We start from the raw sequence: 24,114 nt of genomic DNA, 5'->3' as shown, positions 1-24,114 counted from the left end.
TACACTACAAGTGTCAATTTTAAGTATGTAATACAGTACTACAAACACCTTCCAAGTGTGTGTGTGGGGGAAGTAAGTAATACTGTGCACTTGTGGAGGACTTTATTTGATCTCACAAACGCAAACTTTAGGAGTCATCCGAGGCACAGAAAAAAAAGTTTGGATGAAGTTTAGCAGATGCAAGAACAGTTTGTTAGGAGATAGGCAACAGGGTGTTTAGAGATTTTACTCATTTTCCTAAGAGCTAAAGTAGGTCAAGACAAAAAAAATTGTCTGCCTCTTTTATGAAGAAATTTCATGCACAGGTTCAGTAGTTATTTACAAGGGAAATAAATTGAACTTGTAGCTAGCAGCTATAAGGATACACACGTGTAAGCAATCCTTCTTTCCTGCAGCAGCCCTAAAATTCCTTTTGACACTGATTGGACATGGCACCTTGCACAGTAAACAATGCTACAATTACTTATGTTTTCTTGAAAAAACAAGCCAAATTCCCTACGGTATTTTTAAGGTAACCCTAGGCCCAGTCTGTTCCACAGTAATAACCATTTTGTGGGGCAGCCTTTGCTCATCAATATTTGAAGGCAGCAGCTGAGGAAACAACCCGATCATGGCAATGTAGAGAATTTGGAAAGACTGGGTAAAGAGAGGGAAATACTGTTTCCTTTCCTGGTTTGCAGAAATTTGCAGAAGAAAGAAACATTAAAAAATTTTGCAACCAATGGAAGATATGTCTTCTAGGAGACTTTGACATTTTTTGGACAATGCATTAAAGATTAGCTTGCCATTGCTGTGTGGCACTTTGAAACAAAGCATATAATTTCTGCTGCTTTATTTACATTACCTATTAAATGTACACATTTCAGTGCTTACTAAAAGCATCATTTGGTGGTGTGGGGGAAAGTCTTTTTACACATATGTAGGCTTTAGTCTGTGTTAAAAGCTTAGGTGATGCATCAGCTTCATGTGAGCATCTGAGCATAATTTTGAACCCAAACCCTAAATCCCTGCTGATAGAATCTGAGAAAGAAGTATAGTCCTTGATTCTGAGAGTGGTGAGAAAGGCACAAAGGTGAAAAAAGACATGGCAGAAAATCACAACATCAAAGATAGAAGGTCTGTCACAACGTATGAGGGTGAGTTGTTGAGAGAAGCAGTCAAGAAATGAGAATAATCAGAGAACAGCTGGAAAGGCCAAGGGAGTCCCTGGAAGTCAGAGACTATTAGAGATAGCTTAAGTGTGTCAAAGCCCAGGATACTGCTTCCTGGGACTCCCAGGAAAAAAGATGGGATTCAAGATTTCCTCAAGTTATTTGTAGCTTTAGGGGAGCTTTATTTTAAAAAAATCTCAGAAGATCAGTTTTCCCTCTGGTGCATCTTCTGGTTTTGGAATTTGGGCTTAAGGGTTGTGCCCATCTGTCCTATAGGAACTGTTTCAAAGGTGCTTCTGGGTCTGCAGACAAATTATAAGTTTGCTGAGTGGGTATAGAAACACTGTCACTGTTATGTCAGGGAATAATACCTTAAGGGTGCTCATCCTGGACACCTGTGCATGCTTGATGAATAACCTACAGTGAGAATCACCCCTTCTGTGCTCCCACAAAAAACACTCATAGCAGTAAATTGCAGAGCACTCAAGCAGCAATGATATGTCCTCATGTTGCATCTCAGCACTGGCAGACAGTTATGTACACTGCACGACTTCATCTCCATTATAAAACAGTAGATGATACAGCTTTTTCATTTTCCAGGCTTCGGACCCAGAAGGAGCAGGCCCAAGGACTTTCCAGGCAGTCTGCTACCCCTTCCACAGAGGAATGCGCTTTCACCAGGACAGCACTAAGAAAGTATGGCTGTGACACTAGCCTTTTCTGTGATCCTTAATTTAGAAAAACAGTTTACTCCTCCAGCAAAAATTCAGTGTTTGTGGGAGATTAGCATTGCTGTGCTACTGAAATCCTGCTAGGAAAAATAAAACCTGGGGATAATGATAGAATTAACTCAACTTTATTTATCGACCAATAAGGAAACTGTTTACAAAGGCTGTTCTAATGCTTTCCTTCATAAATTTTCTGAAAAAAGTACTTACTGTAAATGAATCATATATTTTTACAATGAGGGTGATGAAACACTGGACCAGGTTGCCCAGAGCGGTGGTAGATGCCCCATCTCTGGAAACATTCAAGGTCAGGTTGGACGGGACTCTGAGCAACCTGATCTAGTTGAAGACATCCCTGCCTATGGCAGCGGGGTTGGACTAGATGACCATTAAAGATCCCTTCCAACCCAAACTATTCTATGATTCTATGATTCCTACAGCTTATCCTGCAACACACCATTTTTAACGTCAATTCCGAATTTTTTGAATATTTTTAATAAATATTTATTCTAGTAGAAATATTTTGTTCAGTCATACTCACTTAGTCACTTACTGTTTTTATTCTATTAAGTGCAGGCTGTGGCAATTTTATATCAGCCCATATGTTTGTACGTTTTTTCCTTCTGTTTCATTCTCCGCTTTATCGGACTGTGTGTGCTTTGAGCTGAATCTCCTTATGCCTTTCTGCAAGGATTATCATGACTGAAAATTTTGAGTTTGGCCTTTGAAAAACTTAAACAATAACTAAAGAATATTTACAAAAAGCAAAGAGGGAAATAAAATCAGTCTTGCAACATGCTTTATAATATGTTAATTTGTGGCAGCTGAAGATTAGTCTGCCCCACTTATTTTCTGAACCAGTTCCTGCTTGTGTAGTAAAATTGTTCTCCCCTTTTCTATTAGAGAAAATAGAATTGCCTTCTATGGCCCCAGTCTTGCAGACAGCTGTGTCTTCCACTAACAGTTCCATTAGCTTCATTGAAACTACCCGAGTGAAGTGACTTAGTTGGGTATGCAAGTGACTGGGAAATTGAAACCTTTGCTGTTATGCAGTTTCTGGATGATATTCTTTCTAGATTTTTCTTCTCTCCTAACCATCAGCGAATATCGGATCATGCAGCTACTTAACAAAATGGTTTGCATTGCTCATTCTCCAGTATGTTTAATTTGATGTTGATAATGCTCATAATTTATCATATTGTTAAATTTAGCTCTTTGCTGATAGCTGCTGCCATTCTAGAAATGCAAATTACTTGAAGCTGAGCTTTATTTAAAAACAAATAGGAAATACTTTCTTGTCCTCATGGATAATAAGAGAAACTAAGAAAAACATGAAGATGAATATCAGAGGACAATTAAAAGGATTTGAAAGTTGTTGTTATAATTTAATCTTGTGTTTTAAGCCATTCTTGTTATATTCAAAAATTTGTCTCATGGTTTCTTGAAATTTGAATGCTGATGAGGGACCTCTACAGGCTTGAGGAGTGGGCCCATGCAAACCTCATGAGGTTCAACAAGGCCAGGTGCAAGGTCCTACTCCTGGATTGGGGCAACCCCCAGTATCAATATTTAGATTGGACATAAGGAAGAAATCTTTTACGACAAGGGTGGTGAGATATTGGAACGGGTTTGCCAGAGAAGTTGTAGATGCCCATCTTTCAAAGTGTTCAAGGTTAGGTTGGATAGGGCTTTGAGCAACCTGATCCAGTGAAAGATGTCCCTGCTCATGTCAGATGGTTGGACTAAATAATCCTTGAAGATCCCTTCCAACCCAAACCGTTCTATGGGTCTATCATATTGCACTGAAATTACTGTATATAATTTATTATTTTTATTAACTATTGCTCAGAGCTTCCAGAAAGCTTGCTGTCTAAGAAGCACCACAAATAGTTGTAACAAAATAATTCAAAATCAATTTTTTTAAACTATTTTTTGAAACAAAAATAATCTACTTAATTATTTACTGTTCTCAAACATATTTAAATTTCTGCATAAGATAACCATTTTCCTTATTCTTCCATCCACTCTGGTTCCACCTTCTATACTGACAGAGCATATGGCCTCCTTTTGAGGATCCTCCTGAATACATCCTGTATCCTCCACGCAGAAATCAACAGCACGCTGCTGTAGAAAACTGCGGCCACGAGCACCTAGTAGGATCAGGGAGGACAACCTGTTGCACCTGGAAAGGAAGGATGGTGTCATATTTTCAAATGATTCCTGAAAGTACTGTTGGATCCAGGTATGTAGAAACTGCAGTTCTTTTGGATCAAAGTAGGACATACTCATCTGACCAAACGCAGATATTTCTGTGTATGAACTAATCACACAAGGCTCTCATTATGGTCAATGGAGAGAATCAGCAGAAAAACTCAAGGGAAAATGCATCTTATTCAAAAGCAGAGATTAAAGTATTTTATTAAAACTAAATTTTGTCTACTAACTATGGAGTGATTCTAACATGGCTAAGTCTGAAATATGACTTTACAGTATAAACATCTACAGTTAGGTGAGAGAAATCCCATTCATAATGCCTCTGGAGAAGGAGAGGGAAACACCATTAGGAAAGTAGAGAATTCATAGGAATTTGAGACCTGGGAATGGTAATTGCCACCAAACTGTTCTTCCAATATCCAGTTTGGATCTGTGGTTATAAAAATGGTTGTGTTCAAGAACTACTTCTGCTAACTTGCCCAAGTGTTTTGGTCTTGTTCTGTTAACAATTAGGCTAAGCAGGAATAAAACCTTTCTAACTCTGAAAATGTGTTTCTACATATTGTACTGCTGAGAAAGTTTTTTGTCAGAAATCCCGTAAATTAGGAAAATATGATAATTCTTTCTGGTTGCATAAAGGATACTGAAAACAGTAATTAAAAAAGAAAAAAAAATTAATGGAATGCCATCATCCTGAGATTTACTTATGGAAGGCTTCATTTATTTCCATTATTTGTTGTATAAAATTGACCGTAAATAATAAAAAATGCAAAAGAAGTTGAAAAAATTAAGCATATGGGTATCAATGGGAACTTGGAGCCTAATCCCAGTGCCACCTTTGAAGGTCTTAGCTATGCAAGCCAGTACTGCCAATTACTGCCAGTTGTTTTGAGAATACCATTTGAATAACACAATCATAATTTCATAAAAACCATCACTCCTCTACTTCATTGCCAGATCTCTAGTTTTCCAGGTTTCAAAAAAACTTCCTTATGCAATTCTCTATTGTCAGTATAAAACCTACAGATTAGTGGACTGTAAATATGAAACATAATCAGCAAACTGTAAATATGAAATGAACACAAATATATTGAATTGAATGTCAACAGAAATGGCCTGGTTTCTATAGTAGTTGTATCATTCCATTACACAGGAGATTTATTAAAACACAAGAACACTCCTAACCTTCTGTTCTCTTCTTTTTAAAAAAAAATAATGCCAGAATTTTCAATTATTTTAGCAAAGTGGTGTTGAATCTACGATTAGACCAAACAATGCAGGTCCAGCTTGCTTCAGAGAATGCAAAGCTTAAATTTCATGTGTCTGAATGGGAGGAAAAAAAGATTATATCCACAGCCTTATATTTCTTGTAGTTTCTGCTTCTCTCTGAGCTATGTTGGCTTGACTGATTTTCTTGACAAAACAGTTAACAATTTTTTATAATTATTTACCAGTGTACTTTTTGCCTCTTTTTGGATCATTATTTTTCAATATCGTTTAGAATTTAACATTTTAAAAGATGATTAAAAACAATTACTTTTCAACAACGAAAATGTTTACACTCCTTTGCTTCCTCTCCTTCACTATAATAACAATGATAAAGATCAAAAGGAAATTTGTTATGTTTCTGTTGAACAACTGCCTTGTTTCTGCAAAATAATGTTGCATTACACACTGAAAACTTTTTTTTTTCCCCAGATTAAAAGTGCAAAGAATATAATATAACTTCTGCATATTTGTGCTGTCTCTTTTTCCATTTTCAGATAGATTGTTAGCAGTGAGTTAACTGACGGGGTGTCAATGAATTGGACAAAATCTTCCATAAGTGTTCATTTCCACAGTCATTTATAAGGTTCTTCCCACATCAATCATATTCAATGGCATCTAATACCAGACAAGCAGCACCAGGCTCTTAAAGACACATGTTCTGGGTGCACGGTGCACTGAATCATGCCAAAAGTCTCTGACAGTTCATTGCCACACACATTGGAGTTCCTGGTACTTTTCAGTGACCTATAGCTAAACAAAGTTTTCAAGAACTTAGTCCACGCAATAATTTTAAGAATTGGCATACCCTTTCTGCAAAAAGATACTCTTCACTCAGAGCATAATGTAGCTCCACATCAGTGTTTACATGCAATGCACAGACAGATTCAGCTGATTTTGTACTAAGTAAATGGTGGGGAGGTACTGAGAGAAAATCACAGAAATTCTTTGTAGAGTTGGGAAAAATTATCTTTTAAGTTCAAATAAGGCCAAGAGAAAATCAAGTAGCATAAGAGCCATTTTGACCAACTGAATTGGACCTCTCAGTGGTATCAGATTCTGTACATGGATATGCTCTTTCACATTATTTCTTTCATTTTGAAGTATTCCTAATCACTACATTACTTGTCTGTAGGCACCTGCCTCTGAAATACATGGAGATGCATTTTACTGTCTAATAGCGTATATTAAGAAAGGAGGACAACTCTACATTTTTTATTGTATCTCTGTTCTATTGGAAACCTACTGTGTTTTGGACTGTTTGAATTAAAATGGACAAACAATGAGAAAATGCTCACTAGGGAATGATCTGCTGGGGTTGAGGGCTAGAGCTAATGTAAAATATCTTTTCTATATTTAGATTCTTTCTTGAATACTTGAGGACACTATAAGCTTGAAATAATAGTTAGTTCTTAATTTATCTTAAGCTACATAATACAGTTAAGACACCAAAAGTTAAAAACACACCTTTTCATTTGTTTGCAGTGTGGAATACCCTCTGGGGAAGGGTAAAATAGCCCAAAAGAAGATTAAGTACTCCCTGTCTGTCAAAAGATGCTATAAACTCTTAAAGTAAGAGGTATTATTTTGAGAAGATGTATGAAGAACAAACAAGTGGAAAAGTCCTTGCAGAGACTACAGTCTTTTTTTTTTAATAAGGAAACTGCATTGATTTGTATTCTTTCTGGATGTGTTCTGTTTGAAGAATAAATTGGATCTTGAAACAAAGGCCCTGAAACAGATTCTAGAATAACACTGTTTCTGTCCTGGGGTGCTGAAATAGCCCAACAGCATTTATATAGTCTTCTACACTATTTGGGTTTTTAATAGAAAAAATATTATTTCTTTCTCGTTTACAAACTCTAACCTCGTTTGTGAAATAGCCAAAATGAAGAGTCTGTTCTCAAATAAAACCCTGCTTTTGAATGTGTGCCATTTGACCAAGATGCCTGTAAAGTGCTATTACAATGTCTAGGCAAGTTCTTTTTGTGACATCCAGTCCTGTGATATGTTCCAACTTTTCCTTCTCAAGCTTATTTGAGCTTGCTGTCAGTTAATTTACACAGGCCTTTTGATAATATTCCCTGTTAGACTTTTGATTGTCCTGATATAAACATACTTTCTCATAATCACTTTCTATTCAGAAATGAAAATCTTCAATGTTATTAGTTATTTTCATTATAATTTTTTTTTTTTTTAACATGTGAAAAATTTCCCTGGTTTTAGCATATGGAGGTGAGGGATTGCATGCATTTATTTTCCAAGTCTTAATTCAACATTTAGTGAACAAAGCTCAGATTCCAGGGAGTTCAAATCCCTATATGACTAACACCAGGTAATATCACAGAGTGTCAAGTACTCTATTTATGTTTTTTTATTCTCTTCAGCTTTTCTTATTGACACTTAGCCTCTTAGCATTACTGCGTTGTATTTATATCTGACTCTACTTTTCATAAAACTGGCAGATCGAGTTTGTTGCTTTGTACAACTTGTGATGAACTACTTGACAAAGAGGATCAGCTTCCATTGTTTTCTTGTACGATTGTCTGTGTGCTTCCTGAAACAACCCCAACTACATCACATTGGAACTTTAAGCTCCTTTTACATTTTCTTAGAGATTTATAAAATAATGATTTGTTTGAAGGTTGGAGGGACAATTAGAATATCTACTTTGATGTCCTTTGTAATAGAGGCCATAGCCCATTCTTATAATATCATTCTTTATCACCATCTGTAACTAGATTGCTTAGAATATTTGTCATTATTTAGTTTTATTATGGTGTTTTAGAAGAGTAACCATCTTCTAACATAAGTAAAAAAGGCTGACAAATAGAAAAAAAAGTAAAGGTTCCAAATAGAATTTCATTTCATTTGCTTGAAAAGAGTTATTTTGCAATATTTTTAAACTGTAAAGTTTCATTCTGGGTACAAATTCATATTAGAACATGTATAGTTTGGTCTTGCTTGCCTAACTGTAGACATTTTAACAGGATGGAATTTACTGAAACTGCTTGCTTATCACGTTAATTTCTAATGCCATCAAAATATTTCTTTTGAAAAGCTTTAACACTTTGGAAAACCACTGACATGTGGTCTGTCTGAGTGAAGTAAGATATTTCTGAGCTCATATCAAAATAAACTGTAAACTGACAGTGGCTTCATCTGTGATATTTTTTCTAGGGTTTACGTATCATAACATGTATTTAGTTACTGATAAGATTATTCCTGCCAATGTACAAGTAACACTGTTGAGTCCAATGAACTCTTAATGAACATTCGTTATCATCTACACACCAAAGGATGCTTCTTTTCTCATACATGCATCCCATCTCATACATTTTCTAAGAAATATCCCTGACAATTTTAAGAGGATAACTTCTGTATTCTAATTCTGAAAAACTTCGTTTGTGAATTTCTATTTGCTGTTCTCCAGTGACTTTGACATGTCAGGGACATATTCTACTTATGAATAAATCAGTGAAAAAAACCTCTAGCCTCTTTACTTGAAGAACAACTTTCAGCTTGGTGAGTGCAAGTGTTTTACAGAGCTAGTCGGTATCTGACCAATAGCCTAAAACTCTTAAAATTTTTGTTATAATGATCCTGTTTTCTTTTTTCTTGGTCTTAAAATACCATCAGAGATCTGTGTGATCCTTAAGGAATTTATCTGCTTCACGCCAGTGTGTGGGAGTATTTCATGCTTCTCAAATTCAGCTCAGCCCTCATGACTTGGCTATAAAGTTGTGGTTGGTTGACCTTCGCTGGCAGCTAAGCCCCCACACAGCTGCCCACACACCTCTCCACCAGCAGATGGGGAAGAAAATCAGAAGAGCAAAAGTGAGAAAAATCTTGTGGGTTGAGATAAAGACAGTTTAATAGGGAAAGCAAAATCTGCATGTGCAAGCAAAGCAAAATAAAGAATTCATTCACTAGTTACCATCAGCAGGCAGATGCTTAGCCATTTCCAGGAAAGCAGGGCTTCATCTCACGTAACAGCTACTTGGGAAGACAAGGCCATAACTCCAAACATCACCCCCTTCCTCCTACTTTCCCCAGCTTTTATTGCTGAGCATGATACCACATGGTATGGAATATCCTTTTGGTCAGTTCAGGTCGAGCTGTTTCCCTTCCCAACCTCTTGCCCACCTCCAGCCTGCTCACTTCAGGGGCAGAGTGAGAAAAAGGAAATAAAAAAAAAAGATAACCTCAATGGGTTTTCTTTGGGGGGCAGTGTGAGAAGCAGAAAAGCCCTTGATACTGTGCAAGCATTGCTCAGCAATAGCCAAAACACTGGTGTGTTAACACCGTTTTGGTCACAGATCCAAACACAGCACCCTAAGGACTTCTGTGAAGAAAATTAACTCCATCCCAGCCACATCCAGGACAAAAGTCAAATTACCTCTTGTTTTCTCTGGGCCTGATTACTAAAAGCTTTGATCCATATCATTCCATCTCCAGTAGGAAAAGTAGAAGATAGCGACAACTGACAGCTGAGACAGTTTTCAGGTCGTTATAGCTTTTAACTTCATCAGCCCAAGATGACCCTAGATGTCAGGTCTCACACTTCTCGAGCAAGTGCTGTAACTACCAGGAAATTGGTGGCCTCCTCATTCCCTTGCAGAGCACCTCAGAGGCAGGTCAGCCCCTTCATGTTTTTGGACTTTGTTCTTGGTTTTCTCTCTCATTACATCAGGACTGCACATCGGAGATGCGTGTTGTTCTGGCAAGCTGAAGCATTTAGAAAACTGACTTGGTTTTATGTGGTTTTTAGACTGTGGATTCACAAATAGACTTGAGTGTTGCAAGACTGACCAGTACCAGGTTTTAGCAGAGTTTCTTAGTGATTAGGGTATTTGTCCGAGACTTGATTTCTGTGTTTTCCCCGGCCTCTGCTTTTCCAGGCTCAGAAGACTTGGCTTTTCAAGCCATGAATTGTGGTGTGACTGGTGGGAGGCTTATGTCCCTTCTCTTGAACCAATATGAAATTGCACAGTAGGAGAAATATGTTGTACATTGCAGGACATTGCACTTCAAGTAAGGCAGAGAAAAGAAAGAACCATTAAGCAGTGAAAATTAGCATGTGTTGAAATGAACAAACTATTATCAGGTGATATTTCAAACTACGGCAACTAGATTATGTAAAAATTATATTCATGAGCTCTTCTTTTAGCATTTCCAACTTTGCTTCCGCCTGTGTAAAAAAAAAGAAGAGAAAGAAAAGGAAAAAACAATGTAACCCCCAAACTTGTCGATACCACTATAAAATTGAGCCATGAGCCAGGAAGGTTCTTGAATTAATAAGTCTGATTTGCATCAAAATCAGATGAATTTTGTTAGGAAGAACAACCTCATATGCTGGAATTAAGAGAGGATATTTTTTCTGTAACTGCATATTTTTCTTTACATAATTAGTCCTGAAATATATTTTTCAGTTAGAGTTGCTAGAGTTCCACTGATTTCAATGGATTTTTCACAGACTTAAGGATATTGTCAGACTGATCGGTTGCTCTACAGGTCTAAAAGCACTTTCTCATATTGATATTTTATGTATTTTATTATTAAATAGAAAGGCAGAAAAAGGCTGTGAGAGCAAAGCCATCCTGTTCTGGAGCTTCATTAGCACCAATAAATCCTGTTGCATGTAAATGATCTGAAAAACTCAGAGCAATTAACTTTTCCTTTTAACTTGGGTATTTTAGTGCAGATTGGTAGCTAATCAAGCTGGGAAATTGAAATAGTGTAAAAAAATTGTTTATGAGTAATATTGTAAACAAGCATTGCAGATAGTTCTGTACCTGCTTTAGTGCTATAACAAAATAAGCAGTGAAATCAGCATTGCATCCATTTAGGTGTAATTGTACAAATTGCTAGCTAATCAGAGTGAGAAAATTGAGCCAGGGCTTGGGAGAACAATGCTGTGTGCTATTAACTTAGTGTTTAACTATGTATTTAAAGCATTTGGAGATGAAGATTTTTTTATAAATAAACATAGATTTATTTTGTTATAAAAATTGTGCCTGATTCTGAGTTGGTTTCATTAGTGTAATCCAGAAGAAATTCCACTGACATTTGTGAAGTTAATTCAAATATAAACTGATGTAAGCAGTGTGGGAATCAGCACCATTTACTTTATTGTTTTCTGCTGTGTAAAGCCATAGGCATTTCATTAAAAATGCAAAACTGGTCAAATGCATAAAAAATTCCCACAAATAAACAGCTCAGTTTATCAAGCCAGCTGTAGTCAGCAATTCAATGGATTTTGACATGCTCAACACAGCAGGGACTTAACTGGAGCCATGTAAGCCTGGCTCAAAGGCTCGTGAACCTTTCAAGAAGTTCAAAAAAGCTTGAAAATTCATGAGATAGGGAAGGATTGACTTGATATTTCTTTCCTGTAAATTCTGTTTTATTTAAAGATCTACATGCTTTAGTACTGTGCATTAATGTGTGAACTATCCAGCCTTGTGGATGCAACCTGATGTTTTTGATTTTTAAGAAGTATGACACAAAGTAAAGCTCATCCATATTGATCTGGCAAAAACATTTAAATACTGATGTCATTTACTTGTTCCACAGCAGTACTTTTTAAAGGCTCTGCTGCTCTACTAAAAACATCTCTGCATGTTATATCTATTATATTCACGGAAATAACATAACAAACATGTAAAAAGAAAAATAATCATCCTGTAATCATGTATTCATAGTGCTGGAAGGGACTTCAGTAGGTCAGCTAATCCTTTTAATACCTCAGACAGCAGCAACGTTCCCTCAATTATTTCTAACAGATGTTAGTTCAGCCCACAAGAAAAAAAAAGTGATGAGATGCCACAGTCTCACAAGCAATCTTCACTAATATTACCTTCAAAGTTTTTTCATAAATGTAAATTTATACTTTTTTGAAACTTAAACCCATTATTATTTATTCTATCCACTGTGGTCATAAATAGAGTATTCCTTTCTTTCCAACAGCAGCTGGAATATTTTTGAAGGTTATCTCAACCCACCCCAGTCTTCCTCAGGCTAAACAATTCCATTTTTTTCAATGTTTTCTCATAGGTCATGTTTTCTAGACCTCTGATCATCCTCATTGCTCTCCCCTATACTGTCTGGACACAGTGTTTCAGCCCTGAAACCTACCAATAACAAGTAGAGAGAAAAAATTACACATGTATCTTACAGACAATGCCAGTCTTTATATATCTCATGATAATCTCTGGGGTTTTTTTTGTTGTGATATGTTTTGGTTGGGTTTTTTTTGGCAGCATTTTGACTCATGTTCTGATCATGATCTACTACAACCCCTACATCCTTTTATACAGAACTATTACCTAACCAGATGCCTTTGAAACAAGTTTATGCAGATGATTAATCACTTGGCACTTGCTTGTGTTGAATTTCATCCAATTGTTTCTTCAAATTCTCAAAATGATTTAAAATTCTCTTTCAATCCAGCAGCATATAGGCTACCCCTGTTGGCTTAAGCTTTTTGGAATGGTTAGTAAGAACACCCTGTACTTAGTCACCAAGGTCACTGATGAAAATATTGAATGATGCCTCACTCAGGACAAGAGGAATTAAACTTGACAGAGAAACAGACATTATTTTTAAGCACATAGATTTCGTTAGTAATAAGGCAGATACATACACACACACACATGCACACACATGTAAATGTAAAAGTCTAAAGGGCTGGATGGGATCCACCCAAGGGTACTGAGGGAGCTGGCAGAAGTGCTCACCAAGCCACTGTCAATCATTTATCAGCAGTCCTGGCTAACCGGGGAGGTCCCAGTTGACTGGAAGATAGCAAATGTGATGCCCATATTCAAGGAGGATACAGGGAACTACAGGCCTGAGTCTGACCTCAGTGCCAGGGAAGGTTAAGGAGCAGATCATTGTGAGTGCTATCACGCAGCATGTACAGGACAATCAGGTGATCAAGCCCAGTCAGCATGGGTTTATGAAAGGCAGGACCTCCTTGACTAACCTGATCTCCTTCTACGACAAGGTGACCCACTTAGTGGATGAGGGAAAGGTTGTAGATGTTGTCTATCTACACTTTAGTAAAGCCTTTGACACAGTTTCCCATAGTATTCTCCTGGAGAAACTGGCTGCTCATGGCTTGTACGAGCGTACTCTTTGCTGGGTAAAAAAATGGCTGGATGGCCAGGCCCAAAGAGTTGCAGTGAATGGAGTTAAATCCAGCTGGCAGCCGGTCACAAATGGTGTTCTGCAGGGCTCAGTATTGGGGCCAGTTCTGTTTAATATCTTTATCAATGATCTGGACGAGGGGATCAAGTGCACCCTCAGTAAGTTTGCAGGCCAACTGTATGAGGTTCATCAAGGCCAAGTGCCGGGTCCTGCACTTGCGTCACAACAACCCCAGGCAACCCTACAGGCTTGGGGAAGAGTGGTTGGAAAGCTGCCCAGAGGAAAAGGACTTGGGGGTGCTGGTTGACAGCCGGCTGAACATGAGCCGGCAGTGTGCCCAGGTGGCCAAGAAGGCCAATGGCATCCTGGCCTGTATCAGAAATAGTGTGGCCAGCAGGAGCAGGGAGGTGATTGTGCCCCTGTACTTGGCACTGGTGAGGCCGCACCTCGAATACTGTCTTCAGGTTTGGGCCCCTCACTACAAGAAGGACATGGAGGTGCTGGAGCATGTCCAAAGAAGAGCAACAAAGCTGGTGAAGGGCCTGGAGCACAAGTCTTATGAGGAGCAGCTGAGGGAACTGGGGCTGTTTAGCCTGGATCAAAGGAGGCTCAGGGAAGACTTTATGGCTCTCTACAGTTACCTGAAAGGAGGTTGTAGCGAGGTGGGTGTTGGTCTCTTCTCCCAAGTAACAAGCAATAGGACAAGAGGAAATGGCCTCAAGTTGCACCAGGGGAGGTTTAGATTGGATATTAGGAAAAATTTCTTCACCGAAAGGGTTGTCAAGTGTTGGAACAGGCTGCCCAGGGCAGTGATTGAGTCACCATCCCTGGAGGTATTTAAAAGATGTGTAGATGTGCTTAGTGGTGGACTTGGCAGTGCTCGGTTAATGGTTGGACTCGATGATCTTAAGGGTCTTTTCCAACCTAAACAGTTCTATGATTTTATGATTTTATGAAATAAATATGTATAAATATCTATGTGTATTTAATTAAGTTCTCTTCATGTTTTATGTTATGAAAATTTTAATACAATTCAATACAAGGATAATTAAGAAAGAACACAAATAAAAGTTGAGTTGTGTCCAAGTTTATTTGCTGTCTTTTGGAATATTTAATTAAGATTTATTAAGTCTGACCCTAGGTTACCCACTTATCTCTTCATGATATCTCTTCACCATCTCACCTTCCATTTTGTTACTGCCTTAACCTAAATTACTTCACCATCCATTTCAATCTAAGAAACTCGCAGGAAGAAATGCAGTAACAAGGATTGTGTAATATTGTGACATCTATAGCGTTGTAATGGCCAAAAAAGTTGTTTATAAGAAATAGATAATGATTGATGATGGAAAAATAGATAAGTAATTGTACAGCCTTGGGTTTAAGTCAGAGAGAACAAAGGAGAAAAGGAAGGAAGAGAAGGCAGCTGTCAGTAACCAGACACCATCACCAATTCTTTAATTATGTTGTGGGCACCATCACAAAGCCAGATTATAGAGACATATAACTGATCAGCTTTGCTTTGTAGTAGTCCATCTGTATAATGCCAGTCTATCACTTTTTCACAAGAAGTCACTCTTAAAATAAGAATTGAGCTCCTATAATATTTTCCTTGATTACTCAGTAGCACTGCTAACACCACAGTATACTGGAGCATCTACAGTTTTTTATTGCATTCTTTATTTGCTCTTGCTGTATGTAGGGAATGATATTTTTATTGAGAAATCAAAGGTTATATTGCACAACCCAAGAAGAAATTGGTTTGCACAAATACGATAATGACATTTCTCTCTTATAACTGAATGGCACGTTAATAGAAATGGAATTCAGTCACTGGATTCCTGTGAATGACTTAAAATAAGAGAGAAATAAGAAATTGGGTTGCATCCTTAAAGATTGGAGTACATTATTCACTTCTGAAATACTTAGCATTATAAGTCTGTGATATTTTAAGCAGATGATTGTACTTTACACATCTCCCATAGGACTTGTTTTTTAGGACGTTATTTTCCAGTCTTTAGTAGAGAAATTGTGTTTATATGGTGACTGAAATAAAGCTCAAACCAAATTAAACAGGATCTTTTGAGGGAATATGGGAACAACTGGGAAAGAGTAAGATACAGGGGTAAGGACATAAACAAAAATTTTTTAAGGTAAAAAAAATTAGAAGCAGAATTTCTGTGGAATCAGATACTACAAGTAGAAGGGTTTTAAGGTGAAGATTACTCCCTTCAAACTATGACAGTTCGAAGTGATGAAAATCCAAATATTCATACCATGAATAAAAACTATAAAAAATGCGGCTATAAAACAGGAATCGGCTCTACAAATAGAATGACTTAATGTAGAATCATCACAATGGTAACGTACAAAAATGCATAAGGAAACAATCCCTGCGGGAGCACATACATTTCTTTGTAATATACAGAGAAAAAAGGAAACAGATTCAAACATAAGATTTCATGGCCCATCACATACCTGTACTAACAGATTTTTGGAAATTATTTTGAGCATCAGAAAGCAACCCCAGAAAACAAAACTTATTCCACTGTTCTTCTCTCAGCAGTTTCAGACAGAGCTGTTACTGCAGTATGAAAACAGAGAGTAAAATCTGTAGCAAATATGGCTAAAAATGAGCTCGAAAGGTCCTCCTATCTGTTCACTTCCTGATCCTATATCATTTGACACTCAGAAGAATACCCTAGGAGAGACATAAATCGCCAATAAGTTGAGGTAGTCTTAACCAGGTTGAAGCATCAGAGAATGCTCTAAGTAATATCAGATGGAAAACTTTCATGGTACAGTCATGTTGGGAACCTACCCCCACAACCCCCCGTTCTAAGCCTCCTCTCCCAACAGCCCATAAAGATAATCTAATATTTCTTCAAGCAGAAACATATGTAGAAATGTAAATCAATTAAAATCACTGAACCTTGTTTTTACACAGGATCAACCTACACAAGCAGAAGCTATTTCTGGCTTTTATATATAAGAATATAAGCAAGTGTAAGCACACTCAACTTTTCATTATTTGAACCTATCTTTGTCCAGCAACTGTTAACTCCATTTGGTATCATTAAAAAAGAAAAAGAAAATATTAAGGAAAAATATGGAGGCTAAGGCCAGATGGGTAGAATGAACACTTAATTAACATCTCAAAATGAGAGATCATCTGGTTGAAATGAGAAGAATGGTTCTGAATTTTTTTTAATGAGGTCTGTGAAAGTCAGAAGAAAGACGACAACTGCCATTGAAAAATAAGCGAACATGGAAGAACTGTTCAGTGCCCATCAGCAGTAAATGACTTGTTTTACACCAGTAGTAAATGACTTTGTTTTACTAGTGTGTTAGAGATTATGTTCCTTAACAATGACAGGGGAAGGTGTAGCCTTCTGGAAGGAGGGAGATACTGTTTCTTTGCTGCTTCTGCTTGTCTGTACCCAGGGAAGGAAAGCTCTAGGAGGCTGTAAAGTGTAGTAGAAGTCATGAAGGAGATCTAGCCTATGGTTAGGATCCTGAAGCTGAAGCAAGTACAATACCATTTTGAGGAGCAGGGAGTAGACAGTCAGAGCTCAAAAATCATAGGAAAGTTTCCTGAAGCATCAGAAATTATTTTGAAGCATTTGCTGCCTTGACATGCTACCATACCATCTCAAGAAAGCAAACTTAAACAGCAATGGCATTATGAAAAGCTGGAGGGGTATGAAGCACTAAAGTATAAGAGAGTTGTGTTTCAAAAAACCTAAAAAGCATAGCTTACATATAAATGTACTATGATGATGAAAAGACCCTCAAATAGAATGTCCAAGTTTTATAGACAAATAGTTGAATAGATTAGAGGTCCTGAACTCTAAATTTAGAGATAGATTATTTGTACGTTCCTTTCTCTCAAGTGTCAAATTAATGCAGCATTAAAACTTGGAGAGTTAGGAAAGGATACTATTTGTTTACTGTCCTCTCATTTGGATTACAAGGCACTCCAGTAGTGTTTCATTGATTAATGGATATTCTTTGAATAGATATGAAGGGTATACAGCTGCATACTTTAGTGATTCACCTGTATCTAGCACCACTTGAAAGAAGCATCTAGAACATCTGGAGAAGTGCTCCAAGAGATCAGAGACCGCATTAAATTTAGACTGATGTACAGAGGAACAAAAATAAATTAAATCTGTATTTTATGCTAAAAGAAGGAATGCTAATGTTTACAAGTCCAAACTATTCTAGACAGTCCACTGCAAGAAGCCATTAGTAAATAGGAACGTGTGGAAAATTTATTCTTAACTTTCCTGCATTTAATGTGTTTATCAGTCAAACTGAAGGTGATCTGGAGAAATGAATAAGCTAGACCTGCCAGGCAATGAAGATAACCAGCTGTGAATGCAGGGCTTCAGAGCCCAGATTTGTTGGCTGTGTGCATAGCCCAACTCAAATATTTCAGGAATCAGCATGGGAACATTTTTTCTAAAAGGAAAGAAGCAACAGATGTAAATGCAAAATTGTTTCTACAGGGACAAGCTACAGCAGAAAAAGCACTTATGGATGTAGAATCATAAAATCATAGAATAGTTTGTGTTGGAAGGGACCTTTAAAGGTCATCTAGTCCAATCCCGCTGCTGTGGGCAGGGACATCTTCAACTAGATCATGTTGCTCAGAGTCCCGTCCAACCTGACCTTGAATGTTTCCATGGATGGGGCATCTACCACCTCTCTGGGCAACCTGTTCCAGTGTTTCACCACCCTCACTGTAAAAAATTTCTTTCTTATAGCTAGTCTAAATCTACCCTCTTCTAGTTTAAAACCATTCCCCCTTGTCCTATTGCAACAGGCCCTGCTAAAAATTTTGTCCCCATCTTTCTTATAAGCCCCCTTTAAGTGTTGAAAGACTGCAATAAGGTCTCCCCAAAGCCTTCTCTTCTCCAGGCTGAATAACCCTAACTCTCTCAGTCTTTCTTCATAGGAGAGACGTTCCATGCCCTTGATCACTTTTGTGGTCCTCCTCTGGACCCGCTCCAACAGGTCCATATCTTTCTTGTGCTGAGGACTCCAGAGTTGGACGCAGTACTCCAGGTGGGGTCTCACTAGAGCAGAGTAGAGGGGCAGAATCACCTCCCTCGACCTGCTGGCTACGCTTCTTTTGGTGCAGCCCAGAATACGACTGGCCTTCTGGGCTGCGAGCGCACATTGCCAGCTCATGTCCGGCTTTTCATCCACCAGTACCCCCCAGTCCTTCTCAGCAGGGCTACTCTCAATCCCTTCATCCCCCAGCCTGTATTGATACTGGGGGTTGCCCCCATCCAGGCACAGGACCTTGCACTTGGCCTTGCTGAACCTCATGAGGTTCACACGGGCCCATTTCTCGAGCTTGTTCAGATCCCTCTGGATGGCATCCTGTCCCTCAGGCATCAACTGCACCACTCAGCTTGGTGTCGTCTTCAAACTTGCTGTCTATGTCATTGATGAAGAGATCTCACTGTCTATGTCATTGATGAAGAGATTAAACAGTACTGGTCCCAATATGGACCCCCGAGAGACACCACTTGTCACTGATGTCCATCTGGACATTCAGCTATTGACCACTACCCTCTGGATGTGACCATCCAACCAATTCCTCATCCACTGAATAGTCCACTCATCAAATCCATATCTCTCCAGTTTAGAAGGAAGGATGTTGTGAGGGACTGTGTCAAAGGCCTTGCAGAAGTCCAGATAGACGACATCCATAGCTCATGCAAAAGGCTAATGGAGAGTTCTAGGTAAAGTTTCTATGTAGACCATTTAGTTTTGTTTGAAGACTGCAGAGTATAAGAGATTAATTTTCTGGGACAACTGGGCAGCATGGCATTCTACATTTAAGATAAACCAGAAAACAAAAGCAAGGATAGAGTCCCATGGTTAGCCCTAAGGAAGAACAAATTACAAGCTTGGATTTTGCTCGATATGCAAAAGATTTTGTGAATCTAAAAGAGACTAGTAGTGAACTCGAACCAATCTACTCCTTTCTAAAGAGCATTTACTAGTCTCTTCTGGCTTTTTGTCTCTGCTTCTTTTACAACCAGTAATAGTTAGATCATCCCAGGCCACTTGACATGCCAGCTTGTGACCTAAGTCTGAGACTCTAGATACTCTCCTTCCTGCCTAAACTCTTAACTACTTGTTAGCAATCAACCTCAGTCTCCCTTAATAATGACAAAGTGCAAGAGCAATGGAATACGACCAACAAAGCCAAAGAAAAAAAGCCACCTTCTCATTTAGTGCCCATTAGCACTTGGTCTTGCCCCAGCTATTGTAAAGGATAATTGAATTGTTTAATTTGCAGCTGGATTGTTTTAGCAGGTTTTTTTTTCACCTACTCTCATTATTAAGGGATACTTAACTCACATAAGAGTAATTTAAACTGAAAGTTTGCCTTTTCTTTGCATAAAACTGAGCCCAGTTGCTTTATAATGAGTAAATACACAATGTAGTGCTTTAATCATTGTTCTTTTACACCTGAAAACTGCTATGTAAACTACATAAACATCTCTATGCTCTGTTACATATGTCACTTTCATTTTCTACAATAAGGGTTTAATTAGATTGGCATCTGAGAAGCTAACTGAAATCCATTTACTTTCATCTGGCATGAACTAAACATTGAGACTAGATCTCTGTGAATACTAAAAAGCCTGATGAAGATGAGCCATAACAAAACCAGAAGAAAAGGATTCTGATACAATCCTGATTACAAAGGAAATAGGTTTAATGCTAGTGAAATACATGAGTGGAGGGATTACCTTTGCTGATTCTTCCTCTTAAACTTCTAACATCTCTCCTGGACTGCCACTCTAAATCAAGATAATTTTTGTATACACAGGATTAAACAAAATCAGACTAATTGTTTTCCAAGATGTGTTATTTAATAGAGAGTGCAGATAAAATAGTGAATAAGATATCCCTATTAGCTCTCATTAGAAGGCAATAATGATGGACTATGCATTGATCAGCAAAGGAAAACATGCAATACACCATTCTTTGATTAACGGGAAGACTGCTTGCAGCATGTTCCTTCTGCAGCTGTTCTTGCCTTTACTGGCATCATGTGTGCTGTTTAATGATACAACTCATAAAATGAGTACCCCTTGCTTCTATATTTGGCATTGTAATGTCAACCCACCAGCTTGGCCAGGCAAAATGATGAAATAAAGTGGCTGAGTTCCCAGTATAGTGGATGGAGACAATTAGATATCTCTAAGAGATTAATTGTCCCTCTTGATATGTGAGCTCCCCAGGGGAGCCAAGACCACTATGAGCAGGGTGTGACTGAACTTCAGAGAAACTGAACTCCAGAGCCTGAACCCTAGACTTAAAAACTGTCAGGACATAACTTCTGTCTATTGGGAAGCCAGCATGGGGGAGGTCTTCTCCTGAAGACAAATCTTTAACTAGATGAACCCCTATGTCCTTTGTGTAAAACCAAGAAAAAATAAATATTATATACAGTAATTTAGTGATGAGGCAATACACAGGATGTAGGTGAGGAGGCAATAGAAGAGTCTGTGTGTAAAAAAGCTCTCAAACTCAGGTATGAAAGCCAGGTTGTTGTTTTCTGGGAAAGCAGAAATCAGATGAGAAAGAAAGAGAGTCTACAGGTAAGCAAGAGGAAATATTTCAATGGCCTTGGCTTCTCTATGTACTTTGTGCCTGGGTGATCTGTTGAGGAAATTTAAACTAACCTGCACACAACAACTTCTGTTGCCTTCAGGATTACATAGCTGCAGTACTGTAGGGTTTCTAGTACTTTGTAATTAGGTAATTTAAATGCCTATTTTTAGAACCCTAAATAGATGTTTTGGATTTTGTCCTAAGCAGCTGCACACTGTTAAGCCATTCCACAGTTTTAAACATATGAGGCTGAAAAAATGCTTGGATACAATCAGTGAATACTCGAAATTTAAGCGATATAACTGTCACGCAGTATATGTAGCTCAAAAAACGAGAATAGCAGCTTGTTACTCTCTTCTTCAATAGCTGTTGACAATTTCAGTCACAAAAGGGTATGTATACTATGGACTTTAGTTATGGCACCAAAACATGACAGAGGAGTCAGGAATGTACCTCGAAGCCAACTAACGGGTACAAGGACCCCTGTGGTAGCTTCTCTGCCTAATAGGGAGTAACAGGAGAGGCAGAAGGCAGAAGTAGCTGCTTAATAAAGGTGTAGCAGGACCTAGAGGAACGTGTTGGTTTTTGGACTGAGACTTGATTTTTGCAGGATTTTCTAGAGACATATGAAATTAGATTGGCTTTATTTCCAAAGCTGACCTAGTCAACACTAAGAATATGCCATCAATATGTGTAAGGGATTCCCTGCTGGTAAACACAGACTGAGAATCTGTTCCTTTTTTTAAGGGAGCTTGTCTAGCTACAAATTTAACAAAACTGCCTAGCCTTATGTAGTATTTAGTCCCTGATGGTACACTTATACTAGTTAATAAAACAACTGTAGCTAAAGCAGAGTTATATTGCACCTATAAATGTAGCACACAAAGCAGACTTTAACAGTAGCTTGTTTTGAACCCAAACAGGAACACACTAATATAGCATAACTGTGCAAACATTTTTTTACCCAATAGTCCAGTAAAAATAGTACTGTCATTGCTAGCAAAGGGCCTTATGCTTATTGTGCCTCATGCAAACTCTGTGAAGTTCCACTCCTGGCTTGTTAGGCTTGTTATCAACTTGTTATGAGAAATTGTGAGGTGAACTCAGCTTGGTGCCACGTGTCTCTTGTCATGATGCACAGTTTAAATGTGGGTTAACAGCAAAGACCTTGAAAATATGAACACTGGTTGAGAACAGCATCCCCAGAGGTATTAACAACACACCGATGGGCAGTTACTGCTCATTGAAGAAAATCCAACCTAGAGAGCTGGGAAAAGACTTATTTTGCTTCAAGAAAAGGAGCAGCAGATGAGCAAGGAAAGAAGCAGATGAGCAGCAGGATAAGGCATCTTTCCACAGCCTGGAAAAGTAACATTCCCCCCCAGGATCAGGCAGCGTGTGGCCTGGGGTGGAGGCTGAGGGCTGGGAATTGACTAGTCTTATAAAAGATCCCAAATTTCGTGGGTGGGGAGAAGACATCCACTTCAGATCCATCGTACCTTCACTGTGGAGACTAAGATCATCTATGACTGTAGCCATCAGTGCTAATTAGGTGGCATCAGGTCCTTGGTATTGCATTTTGACAGCTAGTGTCAACTGTGATTGTTAAGGACTGACTACTTTGAATACATAGTGATAATGATAATGACTGATAATAAAAACTAGCCGTTAGAAGGAAGGGTGTTATTAACGAGTGCTAGTCCAGGAAAGTTTAAAACTGGCCTAATTTATCAGTCTTCTAAAAACTCCCATCTCTTTTTCTTTAATTGATACTTCTGTGTATGTTCAGCTCTTAAATGGTCCCTGGTACTGTTTTGTTGTATTAATTCCCTCTCTTCCAGTCAATTCCCATGCACAGTCTAGTGATATCGTGTGTGAAGGATTGTTCTCAATAACCAGCTTGGATCTTCTCTGTGTGGGAAGACCACAGAGATCCCTGTGGGGAGAGGCAAAGCATTTGACCTTAGGATCAGAAGATACTTCCAGGCTGGAAAAAACATTTCACAGAAAAGAACTTCTTGGTTCAGACATCATCTAAAATTTCCTCATTTTAACAAAGGGAATTCAATTGCTTGTTCCATGCTTTATGTAGATATTTATGTACCTGACTAGCACTGGGACTAAAACTGCTCAAAATTTTTGTTAGTATGCAGTAGTAGTTAGGTCAAAGAACTAACCTCAAGTAAAAGACCTGCAGAGACATGACTATGTCCCTGTAGAAATGTGTGCATGTACCAAGTTTGCTGGGATTAAAGTATGAGCTAAAACTGCTTTCATGTCCATTGTCTTCTGCAAAGTCTCCTACATGTCTATATTTATGCAGAGAGTCCATGTATAGCCTCTGTGGAGGTATATGAAGACTGGTTTGGGGAACTTCAGGCATCTGCTACAATTGGAAGCTAAAGGCTTCTACGAGATGGAATGGAGAATTAATTCTGAACATCCTTATTTCTAGTTCTGCTAGAAAAGTAGTTATAGTCTAGTTTATAAACCAACTTAAAATACTGGTGGTATTTCAAGTCTATTTTATGAGGTATTTCAATTATGGCAAACACTATAGAATTTAACTTAAAAGTACAAAACTCAAGTTTATGTGTTATAACTGCTGCGTAGCTGGGTATCAGAATGGTACCTCTTACACGTCCAGTTAACTTGGATCATTAATTCCTTGGGGAGTGAGAAACTCCCACCATTCTTCTGCAGAGACCACACACAACATGAAACAAGGTGGTTGACTCAGATCCCACATCCTTCACAACAAAGCGAGTAATTGTTGCAGAAGGTTTCAAGGTGGTTTCAAGAAGGTTTTCAAGAATATTTCCCCCAGGCAGCTCCTGCTCTGGTTGTACTAATTTTATCTGCTCAAGTATTTTGATTAAAATCTCAAGTGGAGAATCTGACCCTTCCAGAGATTCCCTTGGGTGTTTCCTGCTGTAGAACGAACCAAATTGTACATAGAT

This window comes from Calonectris borealis, chromosome 3 (assembly GCF_964195595.1).
Source record: "Calonectris borealis chromosome 3, bCalBor7.hap1.2, whole genome shotgun sequence".
Classification (NCBI taxonomy): domain Eukaryota; kingdom Metazoa; phylum Chordata; class Aves; order Procellariiformes; family Procellariidae; genus Calonectris; species Calonectris borealis.
Note: the sequence above shows the minus strand (reverse complement) of the source record.